At 42.2% G+C, this 7082-nt stretch overlaps 1 pseudogene; it reads right to left on the reverse strand.

Moving 5' to 3' along the window:
* Positions 1 to 4539: 4539 nt before the first annotated feature.
* Positions 4540 to 5285, reverse strand: LOC110123237 (non-histone chromosomal protein HMG-14 pseudogene; annotated as a pseudogene).
* Between the last annotated feature and the right edge of the window lie 1797 nt (positions 5286 to 7082).

Consider the following 7082-nt stretch of genomic DNA (forward strand, 5'->3'; position numbering starts at 1 on the left):
CCCTGGTGGCTCAAATGATTAAGAATCCTCCTGTAATGCAGGAGACCCAGGTTCTATCCCTGGGTCAGGAACCTCCCCTAGAGAAGGGAATGGCAACCCACAACAGTATTCTTGCCTGGAGAATTCCATAGACAGAGGAGCCTGACTTGCTAAAGTCCATGGAGTCACAAAGTTGGGCACAACTGAGTGACTAATACTTTGACTTTCAAACAGAGTGACAATATACATCTTTGTAATCCTTTCCCAGTTTTGAGCCAGTCCATTGTTCCATGTCCAGTTTCAACTGTTGCTTCTTGACCTGCATACAGGTTTTCTGAGGAGGCAGGTAAGGTGGTGTGGTAGTCCCATCTCTTTTAAGAATTTTCCACAGTTTGTTGTAATCCACCCAGCCAAAGGCTTTATCGTGGTCGAGGAAGTAAAAGTAGATGTTTCTCTGAAATTCTCCTGCTTTCTCTGTGATCCAGTGGATGTTAGCAGTTTGATCTCTGGCTCCTCTGCCTTTTCAAACCCAGCTCATACATAGGGAAGTTCTTCGTTCATGTACTGCTGAACGCTTGCTTGAAGGATTTTGAGCACGACCTTACTAGCATGTGAAATGACTGCAAGCATGGTAGCTTGTACATTCTTTGGCACTGCCCTGTCCTTGGGTTTGGAATGAAAACTGGTCTTTTCCAGTCCTGTGGCCATTTCTGACTTCTCCAAATTTGCTGACATACTGAATGCAGCACTTTAACAGATTCATCTTTTGGGGTTTTAAATAGCTCAGCTGGAATTCCTTCACTTCCACTAGCTTTGTTTGTAGGAATGCTTCCTAAGGCCCATTTGACTTCGTACTCCAAGATGTCTGGCTCTAGGTGAGTGGTCACACCATCTTGGTTATCTGGGTCATTAAGATCTTTTTTGTATAGTTCTTCTGTGTATTCTTGTCACCTATTCTTATTTTCTTCTGCTTCTGTTAGGTCCGTACATTTCTGTCCTTTATTGAGCCCGTCTTTGCATGAACTGCTCACTTGGTATCTCTAATTTCCTTGAAGAGATCTCTAGTCTTTCCCATTCCATTGTTTTCCTCTATTTCTTTGCATTGTTCACTTAGGAAGGCTCTCTTATCTCTCCTTGCTATTCTTTGGAACTCTGCATTCAGTTGAGCACATCTTTCTCTTGCTGTATTGCTTTTTGCTTCTCTTCTTTCTTCAGCTCTGTGTAAAGCCTCCTTGGACAACCACTCTGCATTCTTGAATTTCTTTTTCTTTGAGGTGGATTTGGTCATTGACTTGTATAGTGTTACGAACCTCTGTCCATTGTTGTTCAGGCATTCTGTCAGATCTAATCCCTTGAATCTGTTTGTCACTTCCACTGTATAATCGTAAGGGATTTGATTTAGGTCATACCTGAATGGCCTATGGTTTTCCCTATGTTCTTCAATTTAAGTTTGAATTTCTCAATAAGGAGTTCATGATCTGAGCCACAGTCAGCTCCAGGTCTTGTTTTTGCTGATGATATAGAGCTTCTCCATCTTTGGCTGCAAAGAATATAATCAGTCTGATTTCAGTATTGACCATTTGGTGATGTTCATGTGTAGAGTCCTCTCTCTTGTTGTTGGAAGAGGGTTTACTATGACCAGTGCGTTCTCTTGGAAAAATTTGATTAGCCTTTGCCCTGCTTCATTTTGTACTCTAAGGCCATACTTTCCTGTTACTCCAGGTATCTCTTGACTTCCTACTTTTACATTCCAATCTCTTACGAGGAACATGACCTATTTTTGGTGTTAGTTCTAGAAGGTCTTGTAGGTCTTCATAGAACTGGTCATCTTCAGCTTGTTCAGCAGTAGTTGGAATTATTACTGTAGTAATCCACAGTTGGATTACTGTGATGTTGAATGGTTTGCCTTGGAAAAGAACTGAGATCGTTCTGTCAGTTTTGGGATTGTACCCAAGTACTGCATTTCAGACTCTTATTATTGAGTCTGAGGGCTATTCCATTTCTTTTAAGGGATTCTTGCCCACAGTAGTAGATATAATGGTCATCTGAATTAAATAAATTCCTGTCCATTTTAGTTCACTGATTCCTAAGATGTTGATGTTCACTGTTGCATCTCATGCTTGACCACATCCAGTTTACCTTGATTCACAGACCTAACATTCCAGGTTCCCATGCAATAATGTTCTTTACAGCATCGGACTTTACTTTCATCACCAGACACAGCCACAACTGGGCATTGTTTCTACTTTGGCCCAGCCACTCCATTCTTTCTGGAGCTGTTGGTCATTGCCCTCTCCTCTTCCCCAGTAGCACATTGGACACCTTCCGATCTGGGGGGCCCATCTTCCAGTGTCATATCTTTTTTGGCCTTTTCATACAGTTCATGGGGCTCTTGTGGCAAGAATACTGTAGTGGTTTGTCATCCAGTGGACAGTGTTCTGTCAGAATTCTCCCCATGACCCGTCTGTCTTGGGTGGCCCTTCACGGCATGACTCATAGTTTTGTTGAGTTATACAGTGAAGTTATACAACCCCTTCACCATGAATATATATATATATACAAACACACACATATATATATTCCCTGGTATTTAGCTGGTAAAGAATCTACCTGCAATACAGGAGACACTGGTTTGATTCCTGATTTGGGAAGATCCCCTGGAGAAGGGATAGGCTACCCACTACAGTATTCGTGGGCTTCCCTTGTGGCTCAGCTCCTAAAGAATCCGCCTGCAATTCGGGAGACCTGGGTTTGATCACTGGGTTGGGAAAATTCCTTGGAGGAGGGAATAGCTACCCACTCCAGTGTTCTGGCCTGGAGAATTCCATGGACTGTTTTTTCCATGGGGTTGCAAAAACTCAGACATGAATGAATGGCTTTCACTTCACTTCACTGTGACAAGGCTGTGATCCCTGATTTATATATAGGGATGTTTATATGTGTTTATATATTTATATTTAATATTTATAAATATATTTAAATATACATATATTTTTATATATCTCAATTTTTCTACTTCTCCGTCCCCTTCATCCCTGTTTTCCCCACTGGTAACAAGTTTGCTTTTCGCATATGTGGGTCTATTTCTGCTTTGTAAACAAGTTCATTTGGTTTTTTTTTTTTCTTCTTTTTTCACATTTGACGTATAAGGGATATCATATGGTATTTGTCTCTTGCTGTTTGACTTACTTCACTCTGCATGACAATCTCTAGGTCCATCCTTGTTGCTACAAATGATATTACTTTGTTCCTTTTTTATAGCTAATAGTCTGCTGTCAGTTCAGTCACTCAGTCGTGTCTAACTCTTTGTGATCCCATGGACTGCAGCAACACCAGGCCTCCCTGTCCATCACCAACGCCTGGAGATTGCTCTGTCTCGTGTCCGTCAAGTCAGTGATGCCATCCAGTCATCTCATTCTCTGTCATCCCCTTCTCCTCCTGCCTTCAGTCTTTCCCGGCATTAGGATCTTTTCCAGTAAGTCAGTTCTTCGCATCAGGTAGCCAAAGTATTGCAGTTTCAGCTTCAACATCAGTCCTACCAATGAATAATCAGGACTGATTTCCTTTAGGATGGACTGGTTGGATCTCCTTGCAGTCCAAGAGACTCTCAAGAGTCTCTCCAACACCACAGTTCAAAAGCATCAGTTCTTCAGCACTCAGCTTTCTTTATAGTCCAACTCTCACATCCACACATGACTATTGGAAACACCATAGCTTTGACTAGTCTGGACCTCTGTTGGCAAAGTAATGTCTCTGCTTCTTAATATGCTGTCCAGGTTGGTCATAGCTGTGTCTTTTAATTTCATGGTTGCAGTCACCATCTGCAGTGGTTTTGGAGCCCAAAAAATAAAGTCTGTCACTATTTCCATTGTTTCCCCTTCTATTTGCCATGAAGTGATGGGACTGGATGTCATGATCTTCTTTTTTGAATGTTGAGTTTTAAGTCAGCTTTTTCATTCTCTTTCACTTTCATCAAGAGGTCCTTTAGTTCTTCTTTACTTTCTGCCCGAAGAGTGGTATTATCTGCATATCTGAGATTATTGATATTTCTCCCAGAAATCTTTTTTTTTTTGCATTTCAAGGAATTTTTTATAACTGAGATTTTATTGGTTGTTTTGAGGATCACTACACAGACATTTCAATTTGTACACAATTCTCACATACGTACCAGGAATCTAAAATATCATGTAGTTGTGATTCTTAACAGTTATTCCAGTGACTTTCCAGCTTAAAATTTGGAGCAAACTTTCCTTATCAGGATATCAAGTACCAGTATCTTCAAATATTGATATGTTGTTACATCATAAGTCCCACTGATTCACAATTTAATATCATATACACTACATACCCAAACTGTCAATCTTTCACAGCACATTAACCAAGTTACTAGGAAAACTGGACTACCACGACCAAAGATGTTATAGTATAGTGCACAAAATTCTGACCAGGAGAGCCAAGATCAAAAAGTGGTTTGCTGTAGGAAATAATTCTACCAAAACAATATGGGAAGAGAAGTAATTTAAAGTGTTCAGGACATTAAATGCACAACTGACTCCAAACTGCCATTTAGTATGCTTTTGTATTATAGGATATAAAAGCTACCCCCCATCTATGGAATGTTAAGCTGACACCCAAGACAATCAAAGCCTCCCATATCCAATATCCCACTATTTTCTGGTTGTACCAAAAAATAAACAACCAGCAAATGATTTCACCTCTTATAAAAAAGCATTTACACTTAAAAAATGGGATGAGGTGGGATTCCCTCCTTTTTAAAAATGTTTCTAGAGCTACTAAAAAACTTGCATTTACAAAATAGTTGATAAAAATATTCCTCTGGATTGTACAAGAAGGGAAACAGGGACCACTGACAGGACTGAGCGTGTGGTTATTAATCAGACTTGGCTTCTTCCTCTTCTGCTTCATCAGAGGCTGGGCTCTCCTCGTTTTCAGTCTCTCCATTTTCTGCAGGCAAGTCTTCTTTAGTCTCTTGGTTGGCCACTTCCGCCTGTTTTCCCTTTGCTCCTCTTTTCCCTTTTGTTTGCACTTTTTTGTCTGAAGATTTATCCTTTCCCGCGTCTTTTTTGGCTTCGTTCCCACTTTTGCAGGAGCCGGTTTAGCTGACAACCTCACCGATCTCCTCTTGGGCTCCTCCTTCGCCGCACCCTCGGCGGAGCTGACCTTCCTCTTGGGCATCGTGGCGGCGGGGCGGGCGAGAGCCGAGTGCCTGAGGGCCGCGCCGCGCCGAGAGCCTTCGCGAAGCTGAGTAGCCTGACCGCTGCCTCTCCTCCCGCCGCCCGAGCTGCTGGGACCCGCGCCTCTCCCAGAAATCTTGATTCCAGCTTGTGGTGCGTCCAGCCTGGCATTTCTCATGATGTACTCTGTGAAGGAGTCTTTTGGGCCTAGAAAAGAAAACAACAGTCTCAAAGGCCCGTTGCTGAATCATCTAACTTCAGAGAAAACAAGACAGAACTTTAGTTCCGCCCTGATGCTCCATGCCGGCTGCGTCTGTCTGGTACTTATCCCCCCCTGTCCAGAAACCTTCCACCCCCAAAACCTGCCCAGAAGACTTGTCACCCACTGCCCAACTACAAATGTCATCTCAACTAAAGAATACTCAAAATATCCCACCTGATTAACATTTCCCTTATCGCTTCCACAAACCTCCCTATAAATATGAAGCCTCCCTGATCCCTCTCGGTGCTCAGCCTGGTCGTTAGGCCAACTGTCGCCCCTCCTTGCCTGAATAAAGATAACCTACTTCCGTTGAGGTCATCTTTCCTTTTCTGCCTTGGCCCAAATTATACCTTACACTCTGCATAAAAGTTAAATAAGCAGGGTGACAGTATACAGCCTTGACATACCCCTTTCTCGATTTGGAACCACTGTATTGTTCCATGTCCAGTTCTAACTGTTGCTTGACCTGCATACAAATTTCTCAGGAGGCAGATCAGGTGGTCTGATACTCCCATTTTTTGAAGAATTTTCCACAGGTTGTTCTGATCTACACAGTCAAAGGCTTTGTCATAGTCAATGAAGCAGATGTGTTTTTGGAACCCTCTTGCTTTCTCGATGATCCTACAGATGTTGGCAATTTGATCTCTGGTTCCTCTGCCTTTTCTAAATCCAGCTTAAACATCTGAAAGTTCACGGTTCACATACTGTTGAAGCCTGGCTTGGAAAATTTTGAGCATTACTTTGCTAGCATGTGAGATGAGTGCAATTCTATGGTAGTTTGAGCATTCTTTGGCAGTGCCCTTCTTTGGGATTGAAATGAAAAGTGACCTTTTCCAGTCCTGTGGCCACTGCTTCAGTTTCCCAATTTGATGGCATATTGAGTGCAGCACTTTAACAGCATCATCTTTTAGGATTTGAAATAGCTCAACTAGAATTCCGTCACCTCCATTAGCTTTGTTGTAGTGATGCATCCTAAGGCCTGCTTGACTTCGAATTCCAGGATGTCTGGCTTCAGGTGAGTGATCACACCACCATGATTATCTGGGTCATTAGATCTTTTTTATGTTTCCCTGGTGGCTCAGATGGTAAAGAGTCTTCCTGCAATGCAGGAGACCTGGGTTCCATCCCTGAGTCGGGAAGGTCCCCTGGAGAAGAAAATGGCAACCCACTCCAGTATCCTTGCCTGGAAAATTCCATGGACCGTGAAGCCTGGCAGGCTACAGTCCTTAGGGTCGCAAAGAGTCAGACACGACTGAGCGACTTCACTTTCTTTCTGTGTATTCTTGTTTTTTTTTCCTTTCTGTGTATTCTTGCCACCTCTTCTTAGTATCTTCTGTTTCTGTTAGGTCCATACCATTTCTGTCATTTATTGTGCCCATCTTTGCATGAAATATTCTCTTGGTATCTCTTAATTTTCTTGAAGAGATCTCTAGTGTTTCCCAGTCTGTTGTTTTCCTCTATTTTGCACTGATCACTGAGGAAGGTTTCCTCCTCTCTCATTGCTATTCTTTGGAACTCTGCATTCAAATGGGTATATCTTTCCTTTTCTCCTTTGGCTTTAGCTTCTCCTCTTTTCTCAGCTATTTGTAAGCCCTCCTCAGGCAATCATTTTTTCTTTTTTTCAAATTCATTTTGTCTCTTTACAT

Source organism: Odocoileus virginianus, chromosome 20 (assembly GCF_023699985.2).
Source record: "Odocoileus virginianus isolate 20LAN1187 ecotype Illinois chromosome 20, Ovbor_1.2, whole genome shotgun sequence".
Classification (NCBI taxonomy): domain Eukaryota; kingdom Metazoa; phylum Chordata; class Mammalia; order Artiodactyla; family Cervidae; genus Odocoileus; species Odocoileus virginianus.